Genomic DNA, 26614 nt, shown 5'->3' with positions numbered 1-26614 from the left:
CAACCGCTGTGTGAGAACCTTGCTTTTGCCTTGCAGCGCTGTTCACAGATGTCTGCAAGGTGTCTGTGTGAGTGCAGCTCACTCTGTAGTCTGGTCTGCAGCCACCGCTGGTTGTAGTCAGCTCAGGGTGCGTCACTGCCTCAAACTGTTCCATTGTCCTTTTTTCAATTAGTGCTGCCTGCTGCACATTTTTTCAAATTTATCCTATTAGTGGCTTTCCATCCGTATCCTGCTAGATTGTGGAAAAACACTATATAGGATAACATAGAGGAGCTTTTTTGGCCTTGTAGCGCCGTTCACGGCTGTCTACACGGTCTCTGTATGCCTTTAATGTCTCCTCCACCTCCCCCAATACATCCTACATTATTCTTAGTTGTTTCCCTTCATGTAGAATTAACCTATAAGGAAAGAAAGGGTTTATTTTAATTCTGATATTTTTGTCCCATTGACATGCATTGGTATCGGGATCGGCAATATCCGATATTTTTTGAATATTGGCCAATCCAATCCGATACTTCTGGATATCAGAAGGTATCGCTCAACACTACAGCTGACATCAACCCCAAGACCCTTTCCACCAATTGTCAATGCATCAGGGTAAAATGTCATAATTTGTGCATCTCATGCGATGCCCTCCTTCTGGGGCGGCTACAGGCTGGTATTTATAGGCTGGGAGGGGCCCAATAACCAGGACCACATGAAAGGATCTAAAGGGTGCAAATTTATAGTATGTAGGGGAATGTGACATTATATATCTGCAGGACATTGGTCTATTCTATTATCAATTAGCCTTTAGAAATACCCTGTTTTAGGGAAAGAGGGAAAAAAAAGTGTGGCGCTTCCTCTGAGCGTAATACGTTTTTATCAACAGTAACAAAATCTTTTAGTTGTGGTTATTCTCACCTTCAATCAGTAAGAAATGCACGTTGAGATAATCAAGGAATCAATTCTTTAGGCAACTCTCTTCCATGTTTTGTATAATCCTATAAGGTGTGCAGCGCACTTTGGAGAACTATGTGTTGATCCTGCTTCAGATCCACATAGGTGGTGAATTGAAATGGAAAACAAACTCCAAGCAAATGTGGCGCTAATCACCTTAGGATTTTTTAATACATCCACTTCCAGTGAAAAAATGTTAGTAAAAGTTAATTTTCTCAAAAAATATATATATATTTTTAAAATAAAATATGTTTTGTTTATTTTTAGAAAATAAATTAACTTTTATTAACAGTTTTTCACTGGAAGTGGATGTATTAAAAAATCCTAAGGTGATTAGCGCCACATTCGCTGCTAGTTTATTTTCCCTTTGTATTCTATTATCTATGTATTATATATGTAATACCCTTCCATCATCTCTCCCTGTATGTACGATTGCTTTCTTAGTTCTGTAAACAGCTTTATGTTACATAGAAACACATTTTATATGGATGGTAGGAGAGAAAACATCGCACACTCACACGACACTCGTCCAACTCTCCGGGATGAACATCGGAGCGATTTATCATACGCTGATGTGATCGCGCCCTTAGCCGGACTCTGACTATAGTCTGTGAAGGCCGCCCTCCTTGGAAGGGGTTAGACAGACAAGATTTCGGCATTTTAGCTCCTGGTATGGAGCCGATAGCACAATCGTATGCTGCCATATAGTAGCCATCCGGTAACTGGTGATAATTCCCTCATGTGTGGGGTCTATTTGTCTCCAGGCAGAGAAATCACACGTTACATTCCACACATAAAACTGTGTAGAAAAGGCGGCGCGGGGTAATTGTGCCAGTAGTGAGGGGGGAATAATGCCGGAAATGTCACTGACTGAGGAGAAGGAAGTTTCCACGTAGCGTCTTCACTCACTCCGGATATGAGCCGGCCCCAATCATGTGACCCCTGACTCCTCCCCTCCTGTGACCTCATCACAGGTCCTGCACAACCATATATGTGGTGTGCGGCTCTGCAGGTGGAGGTAGGTGGAGATTCCTCATTACTGGGTGCAGGTAGAGCCGGTTTTACACAAAGAGGGGCCATGGGAAAACGTTTAAAGCGGGGCCACAAATGCTCACGCATTTCGCATCACACAGACATGTCGGTTGTAGATACATGCACTGAGTTCAGGCCGTTAGCCGAGTGTATTAAAGTCGTTCATCTCTTGTTTCCCGGCCTCTTTACACCGACTGAGGAACAATGATGGGAACAGAACAATCACTATTAGATCTATCTGTCCCCATACAGTATCATGTTATCAGCAGCACAACTACAGTTTACATCGGCGATGTGCTGCGGAGAACAAGGATTTATGTCCCCACATAAACAATCCAATCACTCGATGAATAGGCAGCATTTTGCTTGTTTAGTATAATACACCACATAGTCCTCCACATAGTATAATGCAACCATAGTCCTCCACATTGCATAGTGCACCCCATAGTTCTCCACATAGTATAATGCACCCCATAGTCCTCCACATAGCATAGTGCACCCCATAGTTCTCCACATAGTATAATGCACCCCATAGTCCTCCACATTGCATAGTGCACCCCATAGTTCTCCACATAGTATAATGCACCCCATAGTCCTCCACATTGCATAGTGCACCCCATAGTTCTCCACATAGTATAATGCACCCCATAGTCCTCCACATAGCATAGTGCACCCCATAGTTCTCCACATAGTATAATGCACCCCATAGTCCTCCACATTGCATAGTGCACCCCATAGTTCTCCACATAGTATAATGCACCCCATAGTCCTCCACATTGCATAGTGCACCCCATAGTTCTCCACATAGTATAATGCACCCCATAGTCCTCCACATAGCATAGTGCACCCCATAGTTCTCCACATAGTATAATGCACCCCATAGTCCTCCACATTGCATAGTGCACCCCATAGTTCTCCACATAGTATAATGCACCCCATAGTCCTCCACATTGCATAGTGCACCCCATAGTTCTCCACATAGTATAATGCACCCCATAGTCCTCCACATAGCATAGTGCACCCCATAGTTCTCCACATAGTATAATGCACCCCATAGTTCTCTATATATAGTAAAATACATTCCCCATAGTCCTCCATATAGTGCTCCACACAGTACAGTGCACACACTAGTCCTTGATATTTTAGGCTATGTGCACACAATGGATTTAGGCTACGTTCACATTTGCGTTGTGCGCCGCAGCGTCAGCGCCGCAACGCACAACGCAAATAAAAACGCAGCAAAACGCATGCACAACGCTGCGTTTTGCGCCGCATGCGTCGTTTTTTTCATTGAATTTGGACGCAGCAAAAATGCAACTTGCTGCATCCTCTGCGCCCCGACGCGGGCGCCGCAGCGACGCATGCGGCGCAAAACGCAAGTGCGCCGCATGTCCATGCGCCCCCATGTTAAATATAGGGGCGCATGACGCATGCGGCGCCGCTGCGGCGCCCGACGCTGCGGCAAGGACCGCAAATGTGAACGTAGCCTTACTCACTTTCTGCTTCTTTTACATCATCTCCCACAGGAGTAAATTACATCAGTACCGTCCTCTCGTGGCCGGAGATACAGGCGCACATGCTTGCTGATTTATGTGCACACAATGCGGATTTTGCTGCGGGTCCGCAGCAGTTTCCCATGAGTTTACCGTACAATGTAAACCTATGGGAAACAGAAAACGCTGTGCCCATGTTGCGGAAAAAAACGCGCGGAAACGCAGCTGTTTACATTCCGCAGCATGTCACTTCTTTCTGTGGATTCCGCAGCGGTTTTACACCTGCTCCAATAGAAAACCACAGTGAAAACCGCTGTAAATCCGCGATAAATCTGCAGCCAAAATGCAGTATTTTTGCCCTGCAGATTTATCAAATCCGCTGCGGTCCGCAGAGGACCATTCTACGTGTGCACATACCCTTACAATGCAGCCCCCACAGGAGTATAATGCAGCCCTCCATAGGAGTATAATGCATCCCACATTGGAGTATGATGCAGCCTCATAGGAATATAATGCAGCCCCCATAGGAGTATAAGAGAGACTCCCCATAGGAGTATAATGCAGTCCCATAAGAGTATAAATCAGCCCCATAGAGTATAATGCAGCCCCGCATAGAGTGTAATACAGCCCCATAGGCATATAATGCGGTACCATAGAGCATATTGCAGCCCCCAGCCCCCCCCCCCCCCCCCCGGAGTATAATTCAGCCCCTATAGTTCTTCAGTATTATGGCCACCACGTACTCACTGATTTGAAAAATAAATAACTACAATTCTCTCCTTCTCGTTCACTGCTGCAGTGCACCGCCTCACCTCAGCAGCTCCATCACGATCCGGCTCCTCTTACTCACGGGCCCCTAAATGACCACGCAGTGTGCCGCTATAAGTGGCACGCCACTGGCTGGCAGCCTCTACGGTAGTGGGGGGCCCTAGGTAGATGACTAGTGTGCCTGCCCCTAATGCCATCCCTGGGAGCATGGGACATTAACCTCTTCATCAGTGAGACTATTTTGAGGTCTCTGTGGTGTGAACTGTGACGTTACATTTGTGGACAGAATGTGGCTTAGCTGGTTCCCAAGTACACATTTGATCCATAAAGACAACTGCAGGATGAGAGGACAGAAGCCAAAATAAGTTCTCACAAAATGTAATTAATTCTCTTCGAGTTCCATTCCAACACAGTAATGTAGATACAATTGATGACTCAACAAATAGACGATGATCCGGGACTTCAATTATCTTTTTATTAACTTTTATTCCTTCATTTTAAAAAACTTGTGTTACAAAAATGATTTTTCACCATCAGAACATTGACAACATCATTTGAGGCAAAAATCCTAGAGAGAATGAAGGTCCAGGGTGCCGAGCTGTGAAGTGATACTTCTTACTCATAACCTCAGGTAAGAATGAGATCCGAACCCGATATAAACATCTCTGGAGAAGCTGCACCTTTACACATGTGATGAACGGCTTCAGTAATAGATATAATAGATGTTATACAAAGAAAGACCATGCTGAAAACAAAACCATCTACAACCATCACAATATCGTCCTTCACCAGTCTAGTAATGTGAGATAAGATCTGTCCTCTGTGTAATGTGAGATAAAATCTGTCCTCTGTGTAATATTAGATCAGACCCGTCCTCTGTAATGTGAGATCAGATCCGTTCTCTGTGTAATGTGAGATAAGATCTGTCCTCTGTGTAATGTGAGATCAGATCCATCCTCTGTGTAATGTGAGATAAGATCTGTCCTCTGTGTAATCTTAGATTAGATCCGTCCTCTGTGTAATATGAGATCAGATCCATCCTCTGTGTAATGTGAGATAAGATCTGTCCTCTGTGTAATGTGAGATCAGATCCATCCTCTGTGTAATGTGAGATAAGATCTGTCCTCTGTGTAATCTTAGATTAGATCCGTCCTCTGTGTAATATGAGATCAGATCCATCCTCTGTGTAATGTGAGATAAGATCTGTCCTCTGTGTAATGTTAGATCAGACCCGTCCTCTGTGTAATGTGAGATCAGATCCATCCTCTGTGTAATGTGAGATAAGATCTGTCCTCTGTGTAATATTAGATCAGACCCGTCCTCTGTGTAACGTGAGATCAGATCCGTCTTCTGTGTAATGCGAGATCGGATCTGTCGTCTGTGTAATACGAGATCAGGTCCATCCTCTGTGTAATGCAAAATCGGATCCATCTGTGTAATGTGAGATTGGACCCGTCCTCTGTGTAATGTGATATCAGATCCGTCGTTTGTGTCATGTGAGATCCGATCCGTCCTCTGTGTAATGTGAGATCAGATCCGGCTTCTGTGTAATGTGAGAACAGATCCGTCCTCTGTAATGTGAGATCAGATCTGTCCTCTGTGTAATGTGAGATCAGATCCGTAATGTGTGATCCGATCTGTCCTCGATGTAATGTGAGATCTGATCCGTCCTTTGTGTAATGTGAGGTCGGATCCATCCTCTGTGTAATGTGAGGTCAGATCTGTCCTCTGTGTAATGTGAGATCGTATCCTTTCCTCTGTATAATGTGAGATCAGATCCCTCCTCTGTGCAATGTGAAATCGGATCCGTCCTCTGTGTAATGTGAGATCAGATCCGTCCTCTGTGTAATGTGAGATCAGATCCGTCCTCTGTGTAATGTGAGATCAGATCCGTCCTCTCTGTAATGTGAGATCAGATCCGTCCTCTGTGTAATGTGAGATCAGATCCGTTCTCTGTGTAATGTTAGATCAGATCCCTCCTCTGTGTAATGTGAGATCAGATCCGTCCTCTGTGTAATGTGAGATCAGATCCGTCCTCTGTGTAATGTGGGATCAGATCCGTCCTCTGTGTAATGTGAGATAAGATCTGTCCTCTGTGTAATGTGAGATCAGATCCGTCCTCTGTGTAATGTGAGATAAGATCTGTCCTCTGTGTAATGTGAGATCAGATCCGTCCTCTGTGTAATGTGAGATCAGATCCGTCCTCTCTGTAATGTGAGATCAGATCCGTCCTCTGTGTAATGTGAGATCAAATCCGTTCTCTGTGTAATGTTAGATCAGATCCCTCCTCTGTGTAATGTGATGTCAGATCTGTACTCTGTGTAATGTGGGATCAGATCCGTCCTCTGCGTAAACCCTCCTGTATGATGTATTAAGCCGGAGGATCAGGTGAGCTTCATGGCTCAGCAATGCTCTTCTGCGGTCTCCCCTTATGGATGAACAATTTACCCTTTCAGTACCACAAAACTGAAAGTTTTTTAAAGGGAACCTGTCAGCAGGATTGTGCTCAGCAACCTACAGACAGTGTGAGGTCGGCGCCGTTATACTGATTAAAATGATACCTTGGTTGATGAAATCTGTCTTGTGATTGTTGTTTAATCTTTATATTCAGTTTTGAGTTAATGATATGCTCATGCCCCGCCCCGGGGCGGCCCTTATGTCGTGCTCTGTTTAGGTATTCACCAGTATGGCTTCTGACAGGTCACTGATCCCTCAGTGACCTGCCCGCTAGTTTACCTAATGAATATTATACATATATATATACCGTATTTTTCGGATTATAACATGCACTTTTTCCCCCCAAGTTTGGGGGGGAAATGGGGGTGCATCTTATAATGCGGATATATCTTACCGGCCGCAGGGGAGCAGGGTCCCAGAGTCGCTGCTGGAGGAGGCAAGAGTGGAGTGTTGCTGCAGGCTGGGATGAGGGGGTGTTCAGATGTACGGCGTGCCGCTGCGGGTGTTTGGTGCTATGGGGGCTCTGCTGATATTTCGTGAAATCACAGCGCCCCCTCAGTTACATGGTTTCCTATGCGGTGGACTCCATGAAAATGGCTGCCGGGGGGGGGGGGGGGCAGTGCATGCGCAGATGGAGATCTCAGCACCAAGATCTCAGTAGATGAGATCTCAGCGCTGGGACCCTGCTTCACCGCAGCCACCACCCCCGGTAAGCAATAAGGCGCATGGTTTATAAGCAGCACCACCATTTTATTAAAAAAAAAATTCCTGCACCTGCTCTGCAGCATAATTGCATATGTACTGTGTATATAATTAATATGGTTGAGGGTATCCTGATAATAATTAAAAAAAAAAAAATTATTTGAAAATGGCACCCACCGCGCCTGTGCAGTAGCAGCTATCGGATCACCTCTATATACACCGATAGCTGCTACTGAGCAGGCGCAGCAGGTGCCATTTTCAAATGGATTTTTATTTTAATATCAGGATAACCTCAACCATATTAACTCCTTTCTGACCTCGGACGGGATAGTACGTTCGAGGTCAGAATCCCCGATTTGATGCGGGCTCCGGCGGTGAGCCCGCATCAAAGCCGGGACATGTCAGCTGTTTTGAACAGCTGACATGTGCCCGCAATAGCGGTGGGTGAAATCGCAATTCACCCTCCGCTATTAACTAGTTAAATGCCATTGTCAAACGCTGGCAGCAGCATTTAACCGGCGTTTCCGGCTGGGCGGCCGGAAATGAGCGCATCGCTGACCCCTGTCACATGATCGGGGGTCAGCGATGCTTCTGCAGAGTAACCATAGAGGTCCTTGAGACCTCTATGGTTACTGATGTCGGTTTGCTGTGAGCGCCACCCTGTGGACGGCGCTCATAGCACACCTGCATTTCTGCTGCATAGCAGCGATCTGATGATCACTGCTATGTAGTAGAGGCAATCGAGTTGTGCCAGCTTCTAGCCTCCCATGGAGGATATTGAAGCATGGCAAAAGTAAAAAAAAAAAAAAATGTGAAAAAATTAAAAAATATAAAAGTTTAAATCACCCCCCTTTTGCCCCATTCAAAATAAATCAATTAAAAAAAAAAATCAAACCTACATACTTGGTATTGCCGCGTTCAGAATCGCCCGATCTATCAATAAAAAAAAGCATTAACCTCATCGCTAAACAGCGTAGCGACAAAAAAATTTGAAACGCCAGAATTACGTTTTTTTGGTCGCCGCGACATTGAATTAGAATGCAATAACGGGCGATCAAAAGAACGTATCTGCCAGCTCGGCACGCAAGAAATAAGCCCTCAACCGACCCCAGATCATGAAAAATGGAGACGCTACGGGTATCGGAAAATAGCACAATTTTTTTTTTTTTTTTTTTTTTAGCAAAGTTTGGAATTTTTTTTCACCACTTAGATAAAAAATAACTTAGTCATCTTAGGTGTCTATGAACTCATAATGACCTGGAGAATCATAATGGTAGGTCAGTTTTAGCATGTAGTGAACCTAACAAAAAAGCCAAAGAAAAAACAAGTGTGGGATTGCACTTTTTTTGCAATTTCACCCCACTTGGAATTTCTTTCCGTTTTCTAGTACACAACATGGTAAAACCAATGATGTCGTTCAAAAGTACAACTTGTTTCGCAAAAAAGAAGCCCTCACATGGCCATATTGACGGAAAAATAAAAAAGTTATGGCTCTGGGAAGGAGGGGAGCGAAAAACGAACACGGAAAAACAGAAAATCCCAAGGTCATGAAGGGGTTAATTATATATACAGCACATATGCGATTATGCTGCAGCGCAGGTGCCAAGGCTGGCGCCTGCCTGCAGGTTTTTTTCTAAGATATACAGCTCTTGCAAAAATTAAGAGACCACTGCAAAATTTGTCTGATTTTTCTCTTTATAGGTATATTTTTGAGTAAAATGTAAATTGTTCTTTTATTTTATAAACTAATGACAACATGTCTCCGAAGCTCCAAGCAATAAATTTTGTATTTATTTTCTGAAAATGAGAAATGGTCAAAATAACAAAAAAATGCATTGCTGACCTCAAATAATAAAAAAAAACAAGTTCATAATCATTTACAATACTAATGTTTTAACTCCAGGAAGAGTTCAGAAATCAATATTTTGTGGAATAACCATGATTTTTAATCACAGCTTTCATGCATCTTGGCATGCTTTCCACCAGTCTTTCACACTGCTTTTGGGCGACCTTATGTCACTCCTGGTACAAAAATTTAAGCAGTTCTTCTTTGTTTTATGCCTTGTGACTATTCATCTTCCTCTTGATTACATTACAGGGGTTTTCAATGGGGTTCAGGTCTGGAGTTTGGGCTGGCCATGACATAGATTTGATGTGGTGGTCCTTCATCCACACCTTGATTGACCTAGCTGTGTGGCATGGCGCATTGTCCTGCTGGAAAAAACAATCCTCGGAGTTGGGGAACATTGCCTGAGTACAAGGAATCAACTGTTTTTCCAGGATAACCTTGTATGCGGCTTGATTCATACGTCCTTCGCACAGATTAACCTGCCCAATTTCAGCCTTGCTGAAGCATCCCCTGATCATCACCGATCCTCCAACAAATTTCACAGTGGGTTCAAGACACTGTGGCTTGTACGCCTCTCTAGGTCTCTGTCTAACCATTAGACGACCAGGTGTTGGGCAAAGCTGAAAATTAGACTCATCAGAGAAGATTACCTTACTCAAGTCCTCTATGGTCCAATCCTTATGGTATTGGGCAAACCAGCCTGACTCTCCTTTGCTTCACATTGATGAAAGGCTTTTTTCTAGCTTTACATGACTTGAGGCCTGCCTCTAGGAGCCTGTTACGAACTGTTCTTGCCGTGCACGTCACCCCAACTGCCATTTGCCATTTCATTTGTTGGTCACTTGATGTCATCCTGCGATTCCTGAGTGACATTCGAATAAGATGACGTTCATCCCTGTCAGTGGAGAGTCGTTTTCACCCTCTGCAGGTCTGTAGCTTTGTTGCCCCCAATGTCTGCTGCTTGACCTTGTTGTAATGGACTGCCATCTTAGAACCTTTAAGGATGGAGGCAACATGACGCTCACTGTGTCCCTCTGCTAGTAAAGCTATAATTAAGCCCCTCTTTTCCTCACTCATGACTTTTCTCTTCAACCCATTTAGCATGGTTAAAAGTTATTTTTTTATTCCTATTACTTTTGGGATATTACTAGCACTTGTTTTGCCATCCAGCTTGTCCTATTGCAAGAGGATTGTGAACACCACAGCAGTGTTTTTTATATTTTCCTTCGTTAAATAAGATTTGGTTCAGGTGATCACCTAATCACAAGCACATTAAGTAGAAAGAGGTGTACTCTGGTTGGAATTCAACTGACACAGGAATGGAATGGCTGTCAGACATGTAGAAAAGCTGATTTTTATAAATCTGTGCAGTGGTCTCTTAATTTTTGCCAGAGCTGTATACAAAGCTCTGCTATCTGCTGTCTATGGGTAAGCAATATAATACTGATAAAATTTTAACACATTTAAAATCTACCCAAGAATATGTAAATGTCTATGGATGAGCAAAATAATACCTATACATTTTTTAACAAGTTTTTGAAGGGTTATATACCAACTAAATGTACCCCAGAACACGTAACACTCTTTTGTTGAACAAAATAATAACGAAAATTAACAAAAAATTTGTGATACATTTTTTTAAAGAGTTATATTCCAAGGAAATGTACTTCAGATGAAAGAATAGTGTATGGATGAGAAATTAAACCCCAGAAAAAGTTTGTATGCTTTTTCTGAGTGTTACACATCACAAAATTTTACCCCAGAACATGGAATATTGTATGGGTAAAAAATGTAAACAAACAAAATTTCAAACTCTTTTTTTGTAATGTTATATACCACCAAAATGTGACAGAAATTATGTGATACTCTATGGATGAGTAATCTAATCTAGAATTATTTTTTTATGCTTTTTGTGAGTTTTACATACCATTGTAATGCCACAATAACCATGTTAAACTGTATGGATGAGTCATTGAATTCATACAAAAAATTTTAACATAAATATTTTGAAAGCATAGTTGATATACTTTTCAACCATAAAGGAAATGCAGAAAGTGCAAAGCCAGACCAAAATTATGAGACGGTGTGGAGACACGTGGGTCAGTGGGTGCTCTAGTCCGCTGGCCCGGCTGTCTTTAAAAAGACTGCATGGACCAGGGCTCATGCCACTGAATCCTCTCTCTCCCCGAGGGCAGAACACTACTCAGACAACACAAGGTGAGGGTAAAATAGTGTGGCAATATTTTATTGAACCATCAACACACAATAGCATACAGAACAGTCCCAGAAAATACCCAAGATTGTGCAAATTACAGAGTCTCACCCTTCTGCTGACTGGGATCAGAGCTGCTTCAGGTGCCGAATACCTCCACCAGTGGCTTTTTGCGGGCCCCAACAGCGAGGAGGTAACAACAAGCTTAGGAAGCTAACCAAGAGCAGTGAGGTACAGGTGCTTCTCACAAAATTAGAATATCATTGAAAAGTTAATTTATTTCGGTTCTTCAATACAAAAAGTGAAACTCATATATTATATAGAGTCATTACAAGCAAGTTATCTATTTCAAGTGTTTATCTCTGTTAATGTTGATGATTATGGCTTACATTCAATGAAAACACCAAAGTCATTATCTCAGGAAATTAGAATAAATAACAAAAAACACACCTGCAAAGGCTTCCTAAGCATTTAAAAAGGTCATTTAGTTTGTTTTAGTAGGCTCCACAATCATGGGGAAGACTGCTGACTTGACTGATGTTCAGAAGGCAGTCATTGACACACTCTACAAGGAAGGTAAGCAAGAAAAGGTCATTGCTAAAGAAGCTGTCTGTTCACAGAGTGCTGTATCCAAGCATATTAATGGAAGTTGAGTGGAAGGAAAAAGTGTGGTAGAAAAAGGTGCACAAGTAACCCGGATAACCGCAGCCTTGAAAGGATTGTTAGGAAAAGGCCATTCAAACATTTTGGGGAGATTCACAAGGAGTGGACTGTTGCTGGAGTCATTGCTTCAAGAGCCATCACACACAGACGTATCCAGGACATGGGCTACAAATGTCGCATTCCTTGTGTCAAGTCACTCATGACCAATAGACAATGCCAGAAGCGTGTTACCTGGGCCAAGGAGAAAAAGAATTGGACTGTTGCTCTGTGGTCCAAGGTGTTGTTTTCAGATGAAAGTAAATTTTGCATTTCATCTGGAAATCAAGGTCCCAGAGTCTGGAGGACTCAATCCAAGCTGCTTTAGGTCTAGTGTGTAGTTTCCATAATTGGTGATGGTTTGGGAAGCCATGTCATCTGCTGGTGTAGGTCCAGTGTGTTTTATCAAGACCAAAGTCTGCGCAGCCGTCTATCAGAAAATTTTTGAGCACTTCTTGCTTCCCTCTGCCGACAAGCTTTTTGGAGATGGAAATGTCATTCTCCAGCAGGACTTTGCACCTGTCCACACTGCCAAAAGTAACAATACCTGATTTAAAAACAACAGTATCATTGTGCTTGATTGGCCAGCAAACTCGCCTGACCTGAACCCCATAGAGAATCTATGGGGTATTATCAAGAGAAGATGAAACACCAGACCCAACAATGCAGACAAGCTGAAGGTTGTGTGGTATTTCGCTTACTGCATGTGTTGGGGGACACTCGCTTGGCAGTGATATAAGTGCACACGGGTACAGTTTTTAACACACAGCCAGACCGTATTTTCTTCAAAAAGTTCAACTGGGTTTTATTACTCCATAAACTCCAGTAGCACAAAACACAAAGTAACATTGTTCATAGCATGGCTCTGCTCGATCAGGTCTGTAACAATGTATATTGTATATTATTTATATATATTATATATGTATGTGTACACTTGGTAGAGTCCAATATTCAGGCTCGCTCTGGAGTCAAACACACAGTCTGGATTACCTGCTTGTCAGCGTTGCAGGATTCACATCATTAGTTTACACATAGTCACGCCTGTACCTCTCCAGTCACTGGGTGACTGCACAGTTCAGTAACTGTCCTTTATCAGGGCCATAGTCAGCATGTGGAGCTCCTGCTCCACATGCTGACTCCTCATCGGTAGGGTTGAGCGACTTTCATTTTTTTAAGATCGAGTCGGGTTTTGCTAAACCCGACTTTGTCCAAAGTCGAGTCGAGTGAAGTCGGACGATTATCGCGAAAAGTCGGGGATCGACCGAAACATGAAACCCAATGCAAGTCAATGGAGAAGCATAGTCGGCAGTGAGTGGAGGCCAGGAAAACACCTACAGTGCCCATTTTAATGCCAAAAACATCCATTCTTGTTTCTGAAGCTTGTCAATCTTAATTAACTTTATAATAATAGTTGGGTATTGGAAATTGGGGGTCATTTGGCAAAAGTTGTGGGGGGTAGGGCTGGTTCAAGGTTTTAGTGGGCCCAGGAAACGTGGACTACGTCACGGCGGTGGAGCAGTGAGAGGTAAGTATTTCAACTTTGCAAGTGCTGTGATCCTGAGCAAGCAGGGAGGCCCACTCGTTCGCATTGGCACTGGCACAGGGCCCCTCAAAGTACGGTGGTGTGTTTGCACGGTGGGGGCGCCTCCCACCGGCAGCGACACTTTTGCGTACTCTGAGGGGCCCTGTGCCTGTGACGTCGCCAACGAGTATGCCCCCCTACCTGTTGAAGAAACCTGCACTTTCATCTGCACCTTCCTCTTTGTCCCTGTGTAAGGTGGTATAGTATGCGGGAAGGGGAACCTGACTTTCAGCAGGGTCAGATTGTGGCTGTGTAGCGTGCAAGGGGAATGTAGTGGTCTGGGTCAAAGTACCACAAGACTCATCTAGCACCGGCTGGGCAATGGGCAGGATGAGGCGGAAACACTGATATAGGCCCAAATAATAAAGTGGGTAAAATGCAGGTCAAAATTGGTAACGGGACTAACCAGGTGGCATTGCTTAGTTCAGTGGAGTAGAAAACCCAGGAGCGGCAGACAGACACCATTAGTAGGGCCGAACCACACTAGTAGGCCCTATGCAGTTTAATATTACAAATGAAGGCCGAAAGCCTGAAGATTAAAGGTCAGGAAAATAACACAGGACAACACCAAGGTGCGGCACACACCGTTACTAGGCCCAACCAAAGTAGTAGGCCAACTGCAGTTTAATTATTTAAAATGTAAGCCGAAAGCCTGAACATTGAAGGTCGGGACAACAAAACAGGAGAAAACCCAGTAGCGTCAGACACCGTTTTAAGGGCCCAACCACACATTTTAAAAACTACTACTTAACGAGAGCTTTAAGATTGAAGCTCAGCTTTATACAGTGGAGGACAACACCATGGAGCGGCACACACCGTTAGTAGGCCCTAACCACCAATTTTTAAAAACAACTACTTAATGAGAGCCTGAAGGTTGAAGCTCAGATTTATACAATGGAGGACAACACCAGGGAGCGGCACACACCGTTAGTAGGCCCCAACCACCAATTTTTACCAACAAATACTTAATGAGAGCCAGAAGGTTGAAGCTCAGCTTTATACAGTGGAGGACAACACCAGGGAGCGGCACACACTGTTAGTAGGGCCCAACCAAAGTTGAAGGCCAAATGCAGTTTAATATCTGCTACTATAGGCCAAAAGCCAAAAGGTTGAAGCTCAGCTTTATACAGTGGAGGACAACACCAGGGAGCGGCAGACACCGTTAGTAGGCCCCAACCACCAATTTTTACCAACAAATACTTAATGAGAGCCAGAAGGTTGAAGCTCAGCTTTATACAGTGGAGGACAACACCAGGGAGCGGCAGACACCATTAGTAGGCCCCAACCACCAATTTTTACCAACAAATACTTAATGAGAGCCTGAAGGTTGAAGCTCAGACAAGGAAACCTGGAGGAGAACACCAAGGAGGAGGAGAACACCGTTACTAGGCCCCAACCCAAGTAGTATGGCAACTGTAGTGTTACATTTAAAAATACTTAATGAGAGCTTGAAGGTTGAAGCTCAGACAAGGAAACCTGGAGGAGAACACCAAGGAGGAGGAGAACACCGTTACTAGGCCCCAACCCAAGTAGTATGGCAACTGTAGTGTTACATTTAAAAATACTTAATGAGAGCCTGAAGGTTGAAGCTCAGACAAGGAAACCTGGAGGAGAACACCAAGGAGGAGGAGAACACCGTTACTAGGCCCCAACCCAAGTAGTATGGCAACTGTAGTGTTACATTTAAAAATACTTAATGAGAGCCTGAAGGTTGAAGCTCAGACAAGGAAACCTGGAGGAGAACACCAAGGAGGAGGAGAACACCAAGGAGGAGGAGAACACCGTTACTAGGCCCCAACCCAAGTAGTATGGCAACTGTAGTGTTACATTTAAAAATACTTAATGAGAGCCTGAAGGTTGAAGCTCAGACAAGGAAACCTGGAGGAGAACACCAAGGAGGAGGAGAACACCGTTACTAGGCCCCAACCCAAGTAGTATGGCAACTGTAGTGTTACATTTAAAAATACTTAATGAGAGCCTGAAGGTTGAAGCTCAGCTTTATACAGTGGAGGACAACACCAGGGAGCGGCACACACTGTTAGTAGGGCCCAACCAAAGTTGAAGGCCAAATGCAGTTTAATATCTGCTACTATAGGCCAAAAGGTTGAAGCTCAGCTTTATACAGTGGAGGACAACACCAGGGAGCGGCAGACACCGTTAGTAGGCCCCAACCACCAATTTTTACCAACAAATACTTAATGAGAGCCAGAAGGTTGAAGCTCAGCTTTATACAGTGGAGGACAACACCAGGGAGCGGCAGACACCGTTAGTAGGCCCCAACCACCAATTTTTCCCAACAAATACTTAATGAGAGCCTGAAGGTTGAAGCTCAGACAAGGAAACCTGGAGGAGAACACCAAGGAGGAGGAGAACACCGTTACTAGGCCCCAACCCAAGTAGTATGGCAACTGTAGTGTTACATTTAAAAATACTTAATGAGAGCCTGAAGGTTGAAGCTCAGACAAGGAAACCTGGAGGAGAACACCAAGGAGGAGGAGAACACCGTTACTAGGCCCCAACCCAAGTAGTATGGCAACTGTAGTGTTACATTTAAAAATACTTAATGAGAGCCTGAAGGTTGAAGCTCAGACAAGGAAACCTGGAGAAGAACACCAAGGAGGAGGAGAACACCGTTACTAGGCCCCAACCCAAGTAGTATGGCAACTGTAGTGTTACATTTAAAAATACTTAATGAGAGCCTGAAGGTTGAAGCTCAGACAAGGAAACCTGGAGGAGAACACCAAGGAGGAGGAGAACACCGTTACTAGGCCCCGACCCAAGTAGTATGGCAACTGTAGTGTTACATTTAAAAATACTTAATGAGAGCCTGAAGGTTGAAGCTCAGACAAGGAAACCTGGAGGAGAACACCAAGGAGGAGGAGAACACCGTTACTAGGCCCCAACCCAAGTAGTATGGCAACTGTAGTGTTACATTTAAAAATACTTAATGAGAGCCTGAAGGTTGAAGCTCAGACAAGGAAACCTGGAGGAGAACACCAAGGAGGAGGAGAACACCAAGGAGGAGGAGAACACCGTTACTAGGCCCCAACCCAAGTAGTATGGCAACTGTAGTGCTACATTTAAAAATACTTAATGAGAGCCTGAAGGTTGAAGCTCAGACAAGGAAACCTGGAGGAGAACACCAAGGAGGAGGAGAACACCATTACTAGGCCCCAACCCAAGTAGTATGGCAACTGTAGTGTTACATTTAAAAATACTTAATGAGAGCCTGAAGGTTGAAGCTCAGACAAGGAAACCTGGAGGAGAACACCAAGGAGGAGGAGAACACCGTTACTAGGCCCCAACCCAAGTAGTATGGCAACTGTAGTGTTACATTTAAAAATACTTAATGAGAGCCTGAAGGTTGAAGCTCAGACAAGGAAACCTGGAGGAGAACACCAAGGAGGAGGAGAACACCATTACTAGGCCCCAACCCAAGTAGTATGGCAACTGTAGTGTTACATTTAAAAATACTTAATGAGAGCCTGAAGGTTGAAGCTCAGACAAGGAAACCTGGAGGAGAACACCAAGGAGGAGGAGAACACCCAGGAGCGGCAGACATCACTAGTAGGCCCCAACCAAACTAGTAGCCCAAATGCAGTTTCCTATTTTTAAAAAAAAGCCCGAAAACCTGAATTGAGGACAATTTTAATTAGGGACTGCAGACAGACTTAGTAGGCTGTCCCCTGTGGACCATGCATCCACCACATTAACCCATTGCGCCGTAATGGACACGTAACCTTCCGTGGCCATGCCTACAGGTCCATGCGTCTGTTGTCAGGTGCACCTTTGTACTCACCGATTGCCAGAGTGCATGGACAATGCTGTCTTTTACATGCTGATGGAGGGTTGGGATGGCTTTTCTCGCAAAAGAAGTGTCGACTGGTTAGCTTGTAGCGTGGTACAGCGTAGTTCATCATGGCTTTATTAATATTAAATAAAATATATAAATAGGCTCTATGAACTTTTAAATAGGTTCCAGGGGTACACGGGCAGCTTGGTGTGGTCAGTGGAGGACTATTGGAAGGAGGGACCGCAGACAGACTTAGTATGCCTACAATTAAAAAAAGTGGCTATATGCACTTTAAAATAGGTTCCAGGGGTACACGGGCAGCATTGGTGTGGTCAGCGGAGGACGATTGCAAGGAGGGACCGCAGACAGGCTTACTGGGCCTAAAATAAATAAAAATAGGCTCTATGCAGTTTTAAATAGGTTACATGGGTACACAGGCAGCATTGGTGTGGTCAGCGGAGGACGATTGCAAGGAGTGTCTGACACAGTAAGTACTCCCAAAAAATAAATAGATGTTAATGTCTCGCAAAACAACAAAACAAAAAAACAAAAGTGTGGCATACTTAGGTACAGGGGTGGGCTCCTCTGCTGAGTTTCAGACATAGTAATTTGGCACTAAGTATTTACTGGTGTCAATATAGGACACTGACCCAGACTATTTTAACTAGCATCATAGATGTCAACAAATTGGTATTGTCAGTGCCAGACATTGAATGATGTCAGCGCATAGACTAAACATTGGTGGAGCTGTGAGAGATAATTTTGCACGTGGTAGAGCACAGTTTGAGCTGGGGGGGGGGTGAACTTTCTTGTGGCCGGCGGTACCGTCCCAGGGCCCCTCATGTTACAATGGTGTGTCTGACATTGGGTGCGCGCCACCACCGGCAGAGACACTTTATTGTACTATGAGGGACCCAGTGGCAGTGCCGTCGACCAAAAGCGGGCACACCCACCTCTTCAGACAAACGGCACTCTAACGGGTGCTTGCGCCAAGTGGCGAGACCACGGCCCCGTGGGGGGAGTTTTCCCATTGAGGGAGGTGTAAACATGTCGTATGCTGGACAAACAGCTGCTGCAAATTAAGAGATTGGAACACTCAGTAAGACCAGTCCACAAGCAAGACCTTTTTATAGGAAAGCTAGGTGTCAGCCGAGAAAGGTGGGGCAAAATAATTTGAAATCCAGGAGTGGTTCATTTTAATAAAGGTTAGATCATCCACATTTTGGGTAGCCAGACGAGTCCTTTTTTCGGTTAATATTGAACCAGCAGCACTGAATACTCTTTCTGATAACACACTAGCTGCTGGGCAAGCAAGCTCCTGCAATGCATATTCTGCCAATTCAGGCCAGGTGTCTAATTTGGATGCCCAGTAATTAAATGGGAATGACGGTTGAGGGAGAACATCGATAAGGGATGAAAAATAGTTAGTAACCATACTGGACAAATGTTGTCTCCTGTCACTTTGAATAGATGCTGCAGTACCTGTCCTGTCTGCGGTCATTGCGAAATCACTCCACAACCTGGTCAGAAAACCCCTCTGTCCAACGCCACTTCTGATTTGTGCACCTCTAACACCTCTGCCCTGTAGCCCCCTGCAGCTCGTGTGAGAACCATCACCGGCGCTGTGTGCTGGGAATGCCTGAATCAAACGGTCTACAAGAGTTGCTTGTTTGGTTGCTAATATTTGTTCGAGGTTCTCATGTGGCATAATATTTTGCAATTTGCCTTTATAGCGAGGGTCAAGGATGCAGGCCAACCAGTAATCGTCATCGGTCATCATTTTAATAATGAGTGGGTCCCTTTTGAGGATACGTAAGGCATAATCCGCCATGTGGGCCAAAGTTCCAGTTGTCAAATCTGCGGTTGTGCTGGTTTGAGGGGCAGTTACAGGCAAATCTACGTCACTTGTCGCCCTTAAAAAACCAGAACCCTGCCTTGCAACGCCACTAATTTCTGTTGGCCCAGGAGAAGCTTCCTCATTAAAAAAGTACTCATCCCCATCATCCTCCTCGTCCTCCTCCTCCTCTTGGCCCGCTACCGCGTCCTCTACACGGCCCTGACCAGACAATGGCTGACTGTCATCAAGGCTTTCCTCTTCCTCGGCTGCAGACGCCTGCTCCTTTATGTGCGTCAAACTTTGCATCAGCAGACGCATTAGGGGGATGCTCATGCTTATTATGGCGTTGTCTGCACTAACCAGCCGTGTGCATTCCTCAAAACACTGAAGGACTTGACACAGGTCTTGTAGCTTCGACCACTGCACACCTGACAACTCCATGTCTGCCATCCAACTGCCTGCCCGTGTATCCTCCCACAAATACATAACAGGACGCCTCTGTTCACACAGTCTCTGAAGCATGTGCAGTGTGGAGTTCCACCTTGTTGCAACGTCGATGATTAGGTGATGCTAGGGAAGGTTCAAAGACCGCTGATAGTTCTGCATACGGCTGGAGTGTACGGGTGAACGGCGGATATGCGAGCAAAGTCTGCACACTTTGAGGAGCAGGTCGGGTAACCCCGGATAACTTTTCAGGAAGCACTGCACCACCAGGTTTAAGGTGTGAGCCAGGCAAGGAATGTGTTTCAGTTGGGAAAGGGCTATGGCAGCCATGAAATTCCTTCCATTATCACTCACTACCTTTCCTGCCTCAAGATGTACAGTGCCCAGCCATGACTGAGTTTCTTTCTGCAAGAACTTGGACAGAACTTCCGCGGTGTGTCTGTTGTCGCCCAAACACTTCATTGCCAATACAGCCTGCTGACGCTTGCCACTAGCTGTCCCATAATGGAACACCTGGTGTGCAACAGTGGCAGCTGCGGATGGAGTGGTTGTGCGACTGCGGTCTGTGGACGAGCTCTCGCTTCTGCAGGAGGACGAGGAAGAGGAGGAGGGGGGGCGAACGCCTACAGCCAACTGTTTCCTAGACCGTGGGCTAGGCAGAACTGTCCCAATATTGCTGTTCCCTGTGGACCCTGCATCCACCACATTCACCCAGTGTGCCGTGATGGACACGTAACGTCCCTGGCCATGCCTACTGGTCCATGCATCTGTTGTCAGGTGCACCTTTGTAGTCACAGATTGCCTGAGTGCATGGACGATGCGGTCTTTAACATGCTGTTGGAGGGCTGGGATGGCTTTTCTAGAAAAGAAGTGCCGACTGGGTAGCTCGTAGCGTGGTACAGCGTAGTCCATCAGCGCTTTGAAAGCTTCGCTTTCAACTAACCGGTAGGGCATTATCTCTAATGAGATTAGTCTAGCAATGTGGGCGTTCAAACCCTGTGTACGCGGATGCGAGGATGAGTACTTCCTTTTCCTAACAAGAGTCTCATGTAGGGTGAGCTGGACTGGAGAGCTGGAGATCGTGGAGCGATGGTGCCGGTGGACATGGCAGACTGAGAGAGGGTTGGAGATGGTATTCTTGCCGGTGCCCTACATGCAGTGTTTCCTACTACGAACCTGGTGATTCCCTGACTGCTTTGGCCTGGAGACGAAAGCTGCACAGATACTGCAGGTGGTACGGGAAATGGTGGGCTTACAGTGAGGGAAGGGATGTAGCGTTGCTGACTAGCTTCATTGGCCGAGGGTGCTGCAACCTTTAGGGACGTTTGGTAGTTAGTCCAGGCTTGCAAATGCACGGCCACGACCTCTTCCACCAGACTTCCTCATTGTTTGCAAAACGTAACCAAATTAACGGTATCTGTTACTGTAAAACAACTTATAAGGTGAACTCAAACTTCTGTAGGATTTATATATACCTTTATAGGTGGCTGACAATGAAAGGAAAATCAGGCCCAATGTTACACACTAGGTTTTATGTGCCCCAATAATTTGAGACAGATGGCACACACAGGACCGGCACTGAAGCACAAATGTCAATCTTAATCTCCCACTGTTTTTTTTGTCAGGGAGAATTTAAACACAAATAAAAAAAGTCCCAGTATGACACTAGGTTTTATGGGCCCCAATAATTTGAGACAGATGGCACACACAAGACCGGCACTCAAGCACAAATGCCAATCTTAATCTCCCACTATGTTTTTTTTTTCATGGAGAATTAAAAAAATTCCCAGTATGACACACTAGGTTTTATGTGCCCCAATAATTTGAGACAGATGGCACACACAAGACCGGCACTCAAGCACAAATGCCAATCTTAATCTCCCACTATGTTTTTTTTTTCAGGGAGAATTAAAAAAAAAAAAAAAAAAATTCCCAGTATGACACACTAGGTTTTATGTGCCCCAATAATTTGAGACAGATGGCACACACAAGACCGGCACTCAAGCACAAATGCCAATCTTAATCTCCCACTATGTTTTTTTTTTTTCAGGGAGAATTAAAAAAAAAAAAAAAAAAATCCCAGTATGACACACTAGGTTTTATGTGCCCCAATAATTTGAGACAGATGGCACACACAAGACCGGCACTCAAGCACAAATGCCAATCTTAATCTCCCACTATGTTTTTTTTTTTTCAGGGAGAATTAAAAAAAAATAAATAAATAAAAATTCCCAGTATGACACACTAGGTTTTATGTGCCCCAATAATTTGAGACAGATGGCACACACAAGACCGGCACTCAAGCACAAATGCCAATCTTAATCTCCCACTATGTTTTTTTTTTCAGGGAGAATTAAAAAAAATTCCCAGTATGACACACTACGTTTTATGTGCCCCAATAATTTGAGACAGATGGCACACACAAAACCGGCACTCAAGCACAAATGCCAATCTTAATCTCCCACTATGTTTTTTTTTTTCAGGGAGAATTAAAAAAAAAAAAAAATCCCAGTATGACACACTAGGTTTTATGTGCCCCAATAATTTGAGACAGATGGCACACACAAGACCGGCACTCAAGCACAAATGCCAATCTTAATCTCCCACTATGTTTTTTTTTTGTCAGGGAGAAGTAAAAAAAATAAAAAATAAAAAAGGGACTGTCCTACAATTACTATCTCCCTGCAGTAATCTCAGCAAGGTATGGCATGCAGCAATAACAAGGAGTGGACAGCTGCACAAAAAAAACAAGTGTGGACAAACAAACAAGATAGCTGTGCAGAAAGGAAGGAACAACAGGATTTGTGCTTTGAAAAAAGCAGTTGGTTTGCACAGCGGTGTACACACACAGCAACGCAGCTATCAGGGTCAGGGAGCCTTCTAGGGCAGCCCAATGAGCTACAGCGCTGAGGAAAAAAAAATGTAGCTTCCACTGTCCCTGCAAACAAAAGGTGGTTCTGGACAGTGGAAATCGCTACAGCACAAGCGGTTTGGGGCTTTATGTACCCTGCCTAACACTATCCCTGCTTCTGAAGAAGCGGCAGCAACCTCTCCCTACGCTCAGATCAGCAGCAGTAAGATGGCGGTCGGCGGGAACGCCCCTTTATAGCCCCTGTGACGCCGCAGAAAGCAAGCCAATCACTGCAATGCCCTTCTCTAAGATGGTGGGGACTGAGATCTATGTCATCACGCTGCCCACACTCTGCGTCCACCTTCATTGGCTGAGAAATGGCGCTTTTAGCGTCATTGAAACGCGAATTTGGCGCGAAAGTCGCGTACCGCATGGCCGACCCCACACAGGGATCGGGTCGGGTTTCATGAGACGCCGACTTTGCCAAAAGTCGGCGACTTATGAAAATGACCGATCCGTTTCGCTCAACCCTACTCATCGGTCCAAGGTTCTCAACACAGGTGACCTGTACGGGTGCTATTCAGGACGTCCGTCTCTGGCTGGGACCGTCCAACACCCAGGCCACCACTACCAGCGTCCCCCAGCGTTATCTTCAGTGAGACAGCACTCCCAACACATATGCCTCCAGGACCTTCCAGCACAGAACCATTCAGGTCCACACTCAGAGACATGTGACCCACACCCTGGTCACATTATATACTTGTAACCACTCCCCCACGTGGGAGTGTGTGCGGCTATTTTGACCCACCCATCTCTCATAACTAGCCTTGCCAGCCTCCCTTCATAATTATACCAACAACACAATTACTTGTGGGACTACAGGTCCAAGAACATCCTTACTTCAGACTGACAGTGCAGAGTATCTTCCTCTGCGACACAGATACTGGCCATTCACAATAATGCCGGACTTTGTCTCACCATCATATTTATGCATGCAACTGCCATGCACTCTCACGGCCTCAATACGCCTCCGTGCGTATCCTGGGAAGACCATGCAGTGCCCCCTACCTGTAACAGGGGTCACTGCATCACAGTTGCTATCAAAGCAACCTGGGCTTCCATAACACCTCTGCACTGCCACAGGCTGATCGCCTCCATGCCACACCACATTGATGCAGTAATTGATGCAAAAGAAGCCCCGACTGTCATGGTTCCCAATGGCAGGGACATAAACAAAAACAGGACTAGCTCTAGGAAGATGGAATCTAAGCTGACCGCGATGCTGAACCTCACACGCAACTACCAATAGCCGGGGAACGTGCCTGCGTTTTATCCCTAGATGTCTCGCACCAGCCGGAGATCTAGCTACCCCTAATAGAGGAAACACAGACCTGGCTTGCCTCCAGAGAAAACTCCAAAGTGATAGTAGCCCCCAACATATAATGACGGTTAGTTAAGAAGAAAACACATACGTAGTATGAATACAGGTTCAGCAAAGAGAGGCCCACTAACTAAAAAGCAGAAAATACAAAAGTGGACTTCGCGGTCAACTCAAAACCCTACAAAATACCATCCTGAAATAACTTAAACTCCGGTATCAACTCATGACACCGGAGTGGTCATTTCAGTTCACTAGAGCTTCCAGCAGCAAGATACAAAATAAAGCACGCTAGACAAAATACACAAAAGGTACAGATGATCCAACTTATCTGAATCAGCAGACCTAGGAGCAGGTAGCAAGTAACAGAGGAGCTCTGGTAACATTGATAGCCGGCAAGTAAATGACTGAGAAGCCAGACTATATAGAAAACTCCCATTTCCTGATGGGAACAGGTGCACTGGAGATAAAAGACAGAAGTCAGCCAGTACCACCAGTAGCCACCAGAGGGAGCCCACAAACAGAATTCACAACAGTACCCCCCCCTTGAGGAGGGGGCACCGAACCCTCATGAGAACCACCAGGGCGATCTGGATGAGCCCTATGAAAGGCGCGAACCAAATCAGAGGCATGAACATCAGAGGCAGTCACCCAAGAATTATCTTCCTGACCGTATCCCTTCCATTTAACCAAATATTGAAGTCTCCGTCTGGAAACGCGAGAGTCCAAAATCTTCTCCACAACATACTCCAATTCACCCTGCACCAGCACAGGAGCAGGAGGCTCAACAGAAGGAACAACCGGCACCTCGTACCTCCGCAACAACGACCGATGGAAGACATTATGAATAGTGAAAGATGCTGGTAGGTCCAAACGAAATGATACAGGATTAAGAATCTCCAAAATCTTATAAGGACCTATGAACCGAGGTTTAAACTTAGGAGAAGAGACCTTCATAGGAACAAAACGAGAAGATAACCACACCAAGTCCCCAACACGAAGACGATGACCAACACGACGATGACGATTAGCAAACTGCTGAGTCTTCTCCTGGGACAACTTCAAGTTGTCCACCACATGACTCCAAATCCGGTGCAGTCTATCCACCATCGTGTCCACTCCAGGGCAATCCGAAGATTCCACCTGGCCAGATGAAAAACGAGGGTGAAACCCCGAATTGCAAAAGAAAGGAGAAACCAGAGTGGCAGAACTAGCCCGATTATTAAGGGCAAACTCTGCCAACGGCAAAAAGGCGACCCAGTCATCCTGATCAGCAGACACAAAACACCTCAAGTAAGTCTCCAAGGTCTGATTAGTTCGCTCTGTCTGGCCATTCGTCTGAGGGTGGAATGCAGATGAAAAAGACAAATCAATGCCCATCCTGGCACAGAACGCCCGCCAAAATCTAGACACAAATTGGGATCCCCTGTCAGAAACAATGTTTTCCGGAATACCATGTAACCGAACCACGTTCTGAAAAAACAGAGGGACCAACTCAGATGAAGAAGGCAACTTGGGCAAGGGTACCAAATGAACCATTTTAGAAAAACGGTCACACACCACCCAGATGACGGACATTTTCTGAGAAACTGGGAGATCCGAAATAAAGTCCATAGAGATGTGCGTCCAAGGCCTCTTCGGAACAGGCAAGGGCAACAACAATCCACTAGCCCGAGAACAACAGGGCTTGGCCCGAGCACAAACATCACAAGACTGTACAAAAGTACGCACATCCCGAGACAGGGAAGGCCACCAGAAGGACCTGGCCACCAAATCTCTGGTTCCAAAGATTCCAGGGTGGCCTGCCAACGCAGAAGAATGAACTTCCAAGATGACTCTACTGGTCCACTCATCAGGAACAAACAGTCTCCCAGGCGGACAACGATCAGGCCTATCCGCCTGAAACTCCTGCAAGGCACGTCGCAAGTCTGGAGAGACAGCAGACAATATCACCCCATCCTTAAGGATACCCGTAGGCTCAGAATCACCAGGGGAGTCAGGCTCAAAACTCCTAGAAAGGGCATCTGCCTTTACATTTTTTGAACCTGGTAGATATGAGACCACAAAATTAAACCGAGAGAAAAACAACGACCAGCGCGCCTGTCTAGGATTCAGACGCCTGGCAGACTCAAGGTAAATCAGATTCTTGTGATCAGTCAAGACCACCACCTGATGCCTAGCACCCTCAAGCCAATGACGCCACTCCTCAAAGGCCCACTTCATAGCCAAGAGCTCCCGATTACCAACATCATAATTTCGCTCGGCGGCCGAAAACTTTCGAGAAAAGAACGCACATGGTCTCATCACCGAGCAATCGGAACTTCTCTGCGACAAAACCGCCCCCGCTCCGATCTCGGAAGCATCAACTTCGACCTGAAAAGGAAGTGAAACATCAGGCTGGCGCAACACAGGGGCAGAAGAAAAGCGGCGCTTAAGCTCCCGAAAGGCCTCCACAGCAGCCGAGGACCAATTGGCAACATCAGCACCCTTCTTAGTCAAATCCGTTAGAGGTTTAACAACACTTGAAAAACCCGTTATAAATCGACGATAGAAATTAGCAAAGCCCAAGAACTTCTGA

General features: G+C 45.3%; 1 protein-coding gene across 4 annotated transcripts in view; it reads left to right on the top strand.

The window, feature by feature from the left end:
• Positions 1 to 1903: 1903 nt before the first annotated feature.
• The window catches only part of LOC143764696 (uncharacterized), a 53042-nt gene continuing 28331 nt past the window's right edge, over positions 1904 to 26614 (top strand). For all 4 annotated transcript variants that reach the window (XM_077250543.1, XM_077250539.1, XM_077250540.1 and 1 more), the window contains exons 1-2: positions 1904 to 1957; positions 4770 to 4863. The gene's annotated coding sequence lies outside the window, so the exon portion shown is untranslated. The remainder of the gene's footprint in view (positions 1958 to 4769; positions 4864 to 26614) is intronic.

Source organism: Ranitomeya variabilis, chromosome 4 (assembly GCF_051348905.1).
Source record: "Ranitomeya variabilis isolate aRanVar5 chromosome 4, aRanVar5.hap1, whole genome shotgun sequence".
NCBI classification, from domain to species: Eukaryota; Metazoa; Chordata; class Amphibia; order Anura; family Dendrobatidae; genus Ranitomeya; species Ranitomeya variabilis.
This window is presented reverse-complemented; position numbering and strand designations above follow the sequence as displayed.